Source organism: Protopterus annectens, chromosome 8.part0, assembly GCF_019279795.1.
Source record: "Protopterus annectens isolate FY-2018-M chromosome 8.part0, PAN1.0, whole genome shotgun sequence".
In the NCBI taxonomy this organism is placed as follows: domain Eukaryota; kingdom Metazoa; phylum Chordata; order Ceratodontiformes; family Protopteridae; genus Protopterus; species Protopterus annectens.
In genome coordinates this window covers 233,157,924-233,168,967 of record NC_056741.1, presented here as the reverse complement: position 1 = coordinate 233,168,967, position 11,044 = coordinate 233,157,924, and the positions used below count along the sequence as shown (strand labels likewise).

General features: G+C 37.8%; 1 long non-coding RNA gene across 1 annotated transcript in view; it reads right to left on the bottom strand.

Annotated features, from left to right (window-relative positions):
- Positions 1 to 11,044, bottom strand: part of LOC122807990 — a 268,277-nt gene that overhangs the window by 100,762 nt on the left and 156,471 nt on the right. The window contains exon 2 of the long non-coding RNA XR_006365753.1: positions 435 to 571. This is a non-coding gene — a long non-coding RNA (uncharacterized LOC122807990). The remainder of the gene's footprint in view (positions 1 to 434; positions 572 to 11,044) is intronic.

Below are 11,044 nucleotides of genomic sequence, written 5' to 3'. Positions count from 1 at the left end.
AGGTCGACCTACTGAAGTAGATCCATATTATATATATATATATATATATATATATATATATATACATACACACACACACACACACACACACACACACACACACACACACACACATTTTATACACATACACATATACACACACATTGATATATAACAGAAATTCATGCTCTATGTCTTCTCTACAGAAGCAGCTTGGACTGTCAAGTATGTGACCAAACTCTTAGGATGGGAAATAACAAGAGAATTCTGTCTCAGCAGCATACAGTGAGAACTGCGGGCAAATTATGTCACCATGTGAAGGCTGGGTGCGCTAAGGAGTCCTTAGACCTACAGCATCAGTTCTATGTGGTCCTCCAGTCAAAGCTTAACTATCTCAGACCATCTACCTACCTTGCAGACACATAAAATTAAGGCACAGAAAGAAAATACATTACCCCTTTGCTGAAAGAGCCATATTTCACATCAAATGGCTCACTAGATGCAAGCTTTTGTTCCATTTCTGCCAATTCCTGTCGTAGCACCTGGTTTTCTGCTTGCAGAGATTGTAGAGAGTCCATCTCAAGTCAAAAACCTATTTCGTTTTTTAAAACAGAAGCAAAAGTTAGCGCATTTATGAACTCACACATGACGTATACATTTAAAGAAAAAACTCATTCAAGCAAGAAGGTACAATTCTGCTTATGTTTGTTTTTTTTAAACAAACACCTTTATTAAATCATCACTCAAGACATAGGCACACAAACATTAACAGAAAATAAAACAAACCATCATAATAATGTTTTTTTTTCCCAAAGCATTAATCATTGCATATATATTTTCTATCTTTATAACAACTGTCTTGCACTCCAAGATTACAGTGGATATAAAAAGTTTACACACCCCTGTTAAAATGACAAGTTTTTGTGATATAAAAAAATGAGACCACAATAAATTATTTCAAAACTTTTCCCACCTCTAATGTGACCAATAACCTGTACAATTCAATTGAAAAACAAACAAATCTGTTAGGGGAAAAATATAAAAAATAAAACATAAAAGTACAATACACTGGTTGCATAAGAGTGCACACCCTTAAACTAATACTTTGTCGAAGCACCTTTTGATTTAATTACAGCATTCAGTCATCTTGGGTAGGAGTCTATCAACATGGCACATGTTTACTTGGCAGTATTTGCCCACTCGTCCTTGCAAAAGTGCTCCAATTCTGTGAGATTGTGAGGGCATCTCTTGTGCACAGCCCTCTTCAGGTCACCCCACAGGTTTTCTATTGGATTTAGGTCTGGGCTCTGGCTGGGCCATTCTAAAACTTTAATTTTCTTCTGGTGAAGCCATTCTTTTGTTGATCTGGATGTATGCTTGGAGTCATTGTCGTGCTGAAAGGTGAAATTCCTCTTCATCTTCAGCTTTCTAGCAGACGCCTGAAGGTTTTGGGCCAAGAGAGACTGATATTTGGAACTGTTCATAATTCCCTCCATCTTGACTAAAGCCCCAGTTCCAGCTGAAGAAAAGCAACCACAAAGCATGACGCTGCCACCGTCATGCTTTGCAGTGGGGATGGTGTTCTTCTGGTGATGCAAAGTGTTGTTTTTGCGCCAAATGTATCTTTTGGAATTGTGGCCAAACAGTTCAACCATGGTCTCATCAGACCATAACACATATTCCCACATGCTTTTGGAAGACTTGGTGTATTATTTTGCAAATTTTAGCCGGGCCTTGATGTTTTTCTGTGTAAGAAAAGGCTTCCGTCTTGCAACCCTACCCCATACTCCAGACATATGGAGAATATGGGAGATTGTTGTCACATGTAGTACACAACCAGTACTTGCCAGAAATTCCTACAGCTCCTTCAGTGTTGCTGTAGGTCTCTTGGCAGCCTCTCTGACCAGTTTTTGTCTTGTCTTTTCATCAGTTTTGGAGGGAAGTCCAGTTCTTTGCAACATCACTGTTGTCCCATATTTTCTTCACTTTTTGATGACTGTCTTCATTGTGTTCCATGGTATATCCAATGCTGTGGAAATTTTTTTATACCCTTCTCCTGACTGATAACCTTTCAACAATGAGATCCCTTTGATGCTTGTAAGATCTCTGCGAACCATGCCTTTTGCTGTAGCAGGCAGGTGAGTAAATGTCAGGAAAATCCTAGTAGGACAGCTGAACTTTATTTGGGGTAAGTCAGAGTTTCTTTAATTGATGGCAGGTGTGTACCCAAGAAGACAATGCTGTAATTAAATCAAAAGGTGCTTCAACAAAGTATTTGTTTAAGGGTGGGAACACACAACAAAGTATTAGTTTAATGGTTGCACACTTATGCAATCAGCATATTGTACATTTTTTTTATTTTTTATACTTTTTCACCGAACAGATTTGTTTGTTTTTCAATTGAATTGTACAGGTTATAGGTCACATTAAAGGTGTGAAAAGTTTTTAAATGATTTATTGTGGTCTCATTTTTTTATATCACAAAAACCTGGCATTTTAACGTGTGTAAACTTTTTATATCCACTGTATTTGATATATATATATATATATATATATATATATATATATATATATATATTTATATATATAGAGCACAATTATTGCCTTCTCTTAAATCTCACTCCTCCTGAGCATTATTCTGCATGTTCTATTTATTTCTATGTAAATTGCTCCTTGCCTTATATAAAAATCTCAATTACAATTCTGGTCTCTCTCTGGCAATATCCAGTACTTAAATTACAGTTATTTTACATTTTGATTTCCATTTTCTAGTATTTTTTTTTTTGTAGCCAATATCATTAAACTTAAAAAGGCCATATGATGTCTACGCAGTTCAGATCCTGTATCCCAGCTCAAAAGAACAATTTCCTTACTTCCTGCAATTTGCTCCTCCAATATTTCTAACAGAGTACTCGGTAGCGCTGTTTTAAATTCTTACCAACTCATCACATTCCCAAAAAAAAACATGTTTCTGATTACCTCTCTCATTCCCATCACATCTCCAGAATTTGCTGTCTATCCGAAGAAAGATTCCTTGATATGTACTCCGGTATAAAAATTACTATACAAAAACTTCCAAGCAAAAATCCTAAACCCTCTGGACTTTGTTGCATACTTGGAAGCAATACATATGTCCATCCAGTTGTCTCTCTTTCCAATCTTTTCTATCTCCTCTGATTCTTATAGTTATCATGTAATATTTTATATGCCCTACTAATTCTCCCTTTTTTAACAGCAGCTTCAGTTCTAGAGTTAAGTAAAAATCCCTTTGGAGCAGGTCTTTCACTTAGGACTTGGTATCCCTTTCTCTTTGCCTATACTCCAATATCAATCCCTGGTGGGGAAGGCAATCACTATCCTGCAATGCAAACTTCGGCTTAGGCTCACCCCACTGTTATCTATCCTTCTGTAGTTATTTGCTCACAACATCTCAGTTTCCTTGCCACTTTTCCCTAGCATATTCCAGCCCATTCTTGTCTATTTTCTGGACCCCTACTTGCAGTCATCCCTACTGGCAAAATATTCTTTCTCCATTCCCATACTTAGTTCTTTAAATACTTTCTGCAACTTTATGAATATAACACTATGTATGGTTATTGTTATTCTCCTCACGGATCTGCGTCCAAAATCCCACTCTCTCCTTATTTCTAGAACCCCTCCCAGCTTCATTACCATATATTTGTAGCCTTTGGCTTATGTTATCTATATCAGGCTTAACTATGTAGCTCTAAAATATCCATGCAAATCAGGTAACCCTAAACCACCTTAGGATTTCCAAGATGGGTGCACACTGATCAACAGCTTATATTCAGCTTTCCCAGTGTGAAAAACAGAAACCAAGGAACAGGGGGAAAAGGAATGCCAGTGTTTTTTTTTTTTGAATATTCTGTCACTGGCTAGTAAGTACACTGCCTGTATGCCAGCAAAGAACAAATTTGGAAAACCTGAAAGAAAATCAATTAGAAAAGGTGAAGAGAAAACACGGTCTAGGAAGGATTCTGCTTGCAGCTGTTCAGCAAAACTCAGTTCAAGACATGGCTTCAAGTAATTTAGAGGAAAGAAAATCAAATGTGCCTCGAGGAAATTAAATGTAAATGAAACACTTAAGGAATATATCAACTCAAATAACAAAGGGCTGGAAAAATAGAAGCTTTAACTAACTGTTCAGATGAACTGAAACCTGCAGAAATAAGAAGCTGGAATGAAGAAAATTTTGGCTGAGAATGAGGCTTCTCAAGAAAAAGCCTTTTCAAAAAATAGTAGACTTAGAACACAGTCTACAGACAAAACATGAGCTTTTCTGCTTTACCAGAGAAACTGGAAGGAACAGTCTGTATTACTTTTATGAAAGTATTAATAAACAACTGGAGCGGTGGTTCCACAGCAGGCTGTTAACTGAAAGGGCACACTGAGTGCATGCTCCAAATCTGGCCATTCTTTGCGTTTTTTAGACAAAACCGGAGTCGGAGTATCCAACGACATAGTGTAGTTAAATGCTTTTCCAAAATAATGCTGGGCGAACTCCGCCCGACGCTTAATAGTGCATTTGTTGAATGTAGCACAAAAGCGACAGACCGAGACGTCGTGGTCTGGGCCTAAACAAGGTATACAGAGGGAATGGAAATCCTTAGGCGGTATTTGCTTCCCACAAGAAATACAATTATTAACTTTGTCTGACATTGGTCTGAGGCAAGAAAAGTTTCCCCAACGGGGTACTTAGCTTTTAAGAAGACTTCGGTTTCCAAATTTTCGTAATCTCAGGAGCTGGCCGACCGGCACTTGCGAACTGCTTCTGCTTCGGGCACCGCGCGGCAAGAAAGACTGAAGAAAATGGCGTCGGCTGGTTCCTTTATACCCCTGTCGCACTGACGTCAGGGAAGAAGCGACGACAACCAACGCCGGACCTAGACTTTGGAATTCGGCCGACCGAGGACCCGCCTGACGGCAGGAGAACCCATCTGTTATGACTGCAGCTGTATGCACGATGAACATCAGCAGAGTGTTTATAGAAAATAATTTCTGATGCAGAAAAGGTTAAGGAGAAAATAAAAAAAGTTTATCCAACAAAAAGTAAGCCAGCAAGCAGAAGGGTATTCTGCTTCTCATTCCTCTGACAGTAAAACTCATATAGAGACTTTACTAAAGAAACCTTTTTCAATGTTCCAAAGGAAAATGCTTCAGAGACAGAAAAAAGCACAGGGGTTAATTAGAAGACTCAGGACTGCCTTGGAATTGAATCAGAGGCTAGTGATGGGATGGAGAAGAAAAGAATGAAGACTATAAACACTGAAATTACAGTATAAAAGGGAGACTATAAAGCATCAATTACATTTTTGAAAAATGGCTTTGCAAGAAAAAGTGTCTAAAGAGACTTATTTTATTTTGTGGGTGGAGTGTAACGCATATAACCACTTTATATTATTAATGTTTAGAAGAACGCTAAAAGGGGGGAATGTAACTAAGCAAATTTTTTTTTGTTCTTAGTAGTAGCTGCATAAAACATATCTTGATATAAACTGTGTGCTATATACAGCAAAGCACTTTTGTGCTGTGTGTAGACATTAAAGTAAACAAGCACTTTTTTACTTCTAAGACATGTAGTCTTTACAATTTGTAAGATTACACTTAAATTAAGTTTGTTAAACATAAATACAGCATTCTCTTTGCAAAGGCCTAGAAATGAGCCATATTAAAGCACATACAGATAAGTGTACATGTTTAATAACCCAAAAACAGTAGCTTCTAAAAAAACAAGCTGACAGCACAGTCTCACAGGCACGTAAAACTTCATTAATAACAACTGGTTAAGAGCTTTCGCCCGTAGTATCAGGACTTCTTCAGAACTGATCAAACTAAACCACAAGAGGTTTAAACGGATGTTAACCAACAATCATTAAAAAAATAAAAAACAGGAAATAGTTAACTTAAAAACATTAAAATTCATTAAAACACACACCACTGAAGATATAAATTCGGTTATACCAACAATAATAAACACGTACAAAAATAAATGCACTAAAAGGACATAAAAATATAAATGTTTATCAAAGTTTGACAGCCCTCTTTTTTAACAGTGGGACTATAGAAACATACCTATTAATACTGGGATTGTTGTGAGCATTTAAATGGACTTGCCAAATTCAATTCCTTGTATTCCAAAGAATTCTCCCAAGCACCCCCTATACGGTCGCATGCCACTATTTCCAAAATGCCAAACACATTTCTCAAAATTGTGACAAGCTACAGAATGTTGAAATAAGGCATTATTATTATTAGCTTTTTTTTACATGATACAGATGTTCATATATTCTCTTTTTTTAGGGGGTACTCAGTTTTCCCCAGATAAAAAGCAGAACAAGATGTGCATTCAGCTAAATAAACTATGCCCTTAGAAGAACAGTTACCATTCTGAAAAAGGGCCTTAGTATTGACATAATTTTCTAAAATGCAGATTTCAAAACCAATAATATAACTGCATTACCTACAAGTACCACATTTTCAAGTCCTTCTTTTAAAGTATATCCATCATCATATGGGCGCATCATCTTCATCATGTGGACGCTCCAAAATTTGTCTGAAATTATTACAAATCTTATGCACAAAGTGTAGTATAGCCTCTATTTTGTTGAAATAGATTCATTTATTCTAAACATTTCCCAATTTAAGTTAATGATATCTTTAATTTTGTTGGGCCAACACCATAGCAGTTGTAAACTGGTTTCTGAAATTATCTGATTTAAGAAAATGACTATCAAAATTACTACACTTCCCAAGGAGAGGAGAACATCTCATTTGGCAATGGTCAATAATATATTGAAAAGTGTCATTAATTAATTTTATAGGGGAACCTCTCTTAAGTAACACATCTCTAAGAATATTAAGCTCTTCTTAAAATACTAAGTTACTTGAAATCAAACTGGAAAGTCTTACAGATTGTCCTTTCACCAAGATAAGCTTCTGGTAAAAAGGGTAGGCACTGTTAAAATAAAGATGCAAATTACTAAAGTTTGGTTTCCTGTAAATGGAAGATGAAAAAAAAACATCATCCTGAGTAATCATGACATCTAACTAATCAGAAACTTTATGATTAACTGTATGTGTAAAACGTAAAAATCTTGTTGATTCATTTATACAGGTAATAAAATTCTTAATTTCATTTTCAGGGCCAACCCACAAAATAAGAATGTCATCCAAAAAATGCAGATATAATTTATGGCATAAAAATAAATTACTATTGTATTTATTTATTTATTTAACGTTTGTTTACCAGGAAAGTCAGACTGGGACTGAGCCTATTTTCAGCGGTGGCCAGGGGAGAAACATTCCAGATACACGCCTTTGGAATGTGGGAGTAAACCAAAGCACCTGGATGAAACCCACACAAACGCAGGGGACATGCAGACTCCACACAGAAGGCACGCCAGCCAAGAATTGAATCAGAGACCCTCTTCCTGTGAGGACACTGCACTAACTGCTGCAACAATGTGCTGTCCGTGCAGAAAAAACATTTCTCTTAAGCTAGCCCCATAGCCATACCTTTAACTTGTCTGTAAAGTTCCCCCTCAAAAAATACAAAATTATTTTCCAAAACAAATGCCATGAAGTGCTCCACAAGACAACAGATAAACAACAGGAGACCAATTTTTTTCTCAACTTGGCTCTCAAAATATTTTTCTGTCATAGCTTATAATGCTGAGATGACCGGTGAGGTGAGTTTTTTTGTTTGTTTTTTTAATATACTTGTTTGAAAACATTCCGCTTTTGGAGAAAAAAACGACTAGTATCATACCTTACAAATACAAAATATGTATTTTAGGAATGTTTAAATTTACTGATTACTTAGATGTCATGATTACATGAAAAGCATCAGATGTGGCAGCTGCCAAAGTGAAAGCAAAAGTTGGGGTTAAGGGTTGATAAGGCCATGTAGAAAGACTTTCAGATTGTCTCAAGGAGGTTCTGGTGAAACATCCATTGACTTGGGAGGGGGCAATGCTCAAATTGCCATTAGTTAAGACTACCGAAACACTGACCATGACTGATCACTCTGAGGACCTCATGAACCCAGTAGGCATGCTCTCTGGCACCAAAATAAAATTTCATGTGGCCCTACAGCAAGACACAAAATACAATAAATGAAACATCTAAATTCACTCACAAGGCCACCATAATATATCTTAAAGGAGAACAACAGGAGTCCGTTATTAAATGCTCAACTTCTCTGCCCTTATTCTCCCTATTTCCTGTCTCTGCTAGGAACTATCAGCTTTGCAGCATTTAAAATATTTTTAAACGACAGTTTCTATTCAGCAGACACAAGCACTTTCACAAGATGCTTCTTCAGGTGCATCACCTGAAGAAGCATCTTGTGAAAGCGTCTGTGTCTGCTGTTATTAAATCTCTTAGAGAACCTGGAGCCTTGCCTTTGCTTGTTTTTTTGCCTTTGGACAGTTTCTATTCAGTAGAACAGTACCTTACTGTACTGTGTTGGTGGAAAAGTTTGCATCAATCTCCAAACTGCTGATGTCAGAGCGACCTCTAAATCCTGGTAGTTTTCCTGCCAACCCCCCCCCAAGCTGACTTCAGTACGACCGACTCAAGATTTCAATGCAAAACTCACCCATGCTGTGATGTCACAGCTCCATGGTCCTTGCCCCACGCACAGAGTGCTGAAGTACAGCTGCTGTAGGTTAGGAAATTCTTTTTTGTGCTAGTGTTGCTTTTACGTTCTAGCTTTTACGTTCTATTCTGTCATTGTAACCATTCCTGAGTTTCGTGAACAACTCTCTCTTAATTTGCTGCTCTCAATATTTCTTACTAGGTAATAATTTATTTTTATTTAGTAAGATTTTTTTAACTCCTGATTTCCACATCTGACCTAATGGTATTTGCCTATATTTTAAGAGAAATATTTAAAATTTGTCCCAATTTTTCACCTAGAGACACCCCCCCCCGGTCATCGGGCTTTGTCCACATGTACTGCATTATGAGGTTGAGCGGTTTGACATCAACCGTGCTAATCTATCCTTATTTCTGGCAACAGTGTCCCATTACTTTAGTTTATCTCATTCCCCTTCTTTTTATTTCACAATTATCATATAATGCCACAACTTGCTCCATTGCATGCTAACGCACATGGTTGTTATTGTTGCCATAGCGACCTTAGTCTAGCACTGGAGCTAAAACTGTGTGTAAAAGTATGTGTGCATGAGAATGTGAGTGAGATGTCTCTAGCTGTTTTTTTACACCCACTAAGCAGCGGTTTTGCTGTTTAGTGAGTACAAAAATAAAGGAAACATTTAAAATATTTATAAAAGAAAAGTGTGTGTGTATGTGTGCGTGTTTCTGAAAGTATATATCAGTGTATGCCTCTGCTTCCGTGATTGACACCAAATGTGTGCTTGCATGTTTATGAATAGAAAACTAAAATAAAAAAAATAATTTTTTTTAAGAGTAACATATAACATTTGCTCTTTTTTCTTCCTTTGCCCCCCCCCGTCATTGTGCTTTATCCACATGACTTATAACCATGCTCAGGTAAACACTTATCCTTGCTAAAGTCCGTTGGAAAAAATGCCTTTGCTTTTCAGGGTCTACTAAATATGTACATTATTTTCTATTTTGTGGATTAAGAGGGATTGCCACCGTACTGCCTCCATTATACAGGAAGCTTTCTACATGGCCCACCTATCTAGTAAGGGTATCTCATCTAGGGACAAGGAGGTCATAACATCCCTGTACTCTTCCCTTAGAAGGCCCATTATTGAGTACAATGCCCCTTTCGGCATGTAGCTCACAAAGCACATGCAGCAGCTGGAAAGACCACAGAGAATCCTCACCAGGAGAATCCAGGGCCTCAAACATCCACCCTACACAGATAGGATAAAGGACCTCCCTCTACTCAGTCTCATACAGACTCCTCAGAAATGACCTCTGTCTGGCACACAAAGCAATCTCAAAACCCGCCTTGATGGGACTGCTGCATATCCACAAATTAAGCTCCACTCGAGTAACCCATATGTGCGACCTCGACCTGGTCTGAGACATCAATAGGACTTGTTGGCAGGACAGATTTTGTCCCAGGGACTGCCCCTTCTATGGAATAGACTCCCTCTCCACATCCAGCAGAGTACCTCATAACCCCTTTTTAAGTGCAACCTAGACAACTGGATGGGGAACAAAAAATACACCCCTGGGATTCCACCTGTGTCCCTGCTGGATAGGGGCATCGGGTGCTGACTTGTCAGAACATGAGCTAAATTCTTGGCTAGGCTTGTAAAGACCTCAGTGCCAATAGCCTATTAACTTCCTATGATTCTATGATAGTTTTAAGAAACCCTATCAGCCTGCTGGACTTTCAACTAACAATTGCTACTTCCCTGAAGCTGGCAAGAAAGTAACAGTTTGGCTGTCTTTGAAAGCCTTTGACAGTCTTTACTGGTAATGACGACTGCCAGGTCTTCAGTTACTAACCTCGGATGGCTGAACTCTGAAGGAAAAAATGACGTAACCATATACGGAAGTGTTTATGAAAGCACGTAACATAAGCAGCTGAGTATATTTATTTAGCCACACTGTACATTTTGACATTTTCATTGACTTTTCTGCTTGCAGATGGTTGTCAGTGCATTACAGAATGATTTATTTTGGCCTTGGCTGCATGAACTTCTTTCTGTTTTTTCCTACCCTTCCTTTTCCCCCACCCCCTTACCAAAACTGCACAGATTCACACAAGGTGACCTAGCCCATGGATTTCTTTTTAAGTACACCATGCCCTGTGGTAACTGTTCAGCTCCTTAGAAGTTGCATTTATAAATTTTCTGCAAAAGAGCTATAAATACCTTTGACCTTTATAAGTTTTATGACCGGAGGTTAATGTGCATCTGTTCAAATGTAAAAGCTTTTCTAAAATGCTTGCCTTTAATAGTACAGACCATACCCAGCAGTTTTGAGAGGTTTGTGGACAGACAGGAGTTTTTGGTCACTGGATTGTAATGACGGACAAGGAACATAGTTGTGTAGAATATTATTTAGTGCTGGATAAGCAGATGATTTCTTGATAATT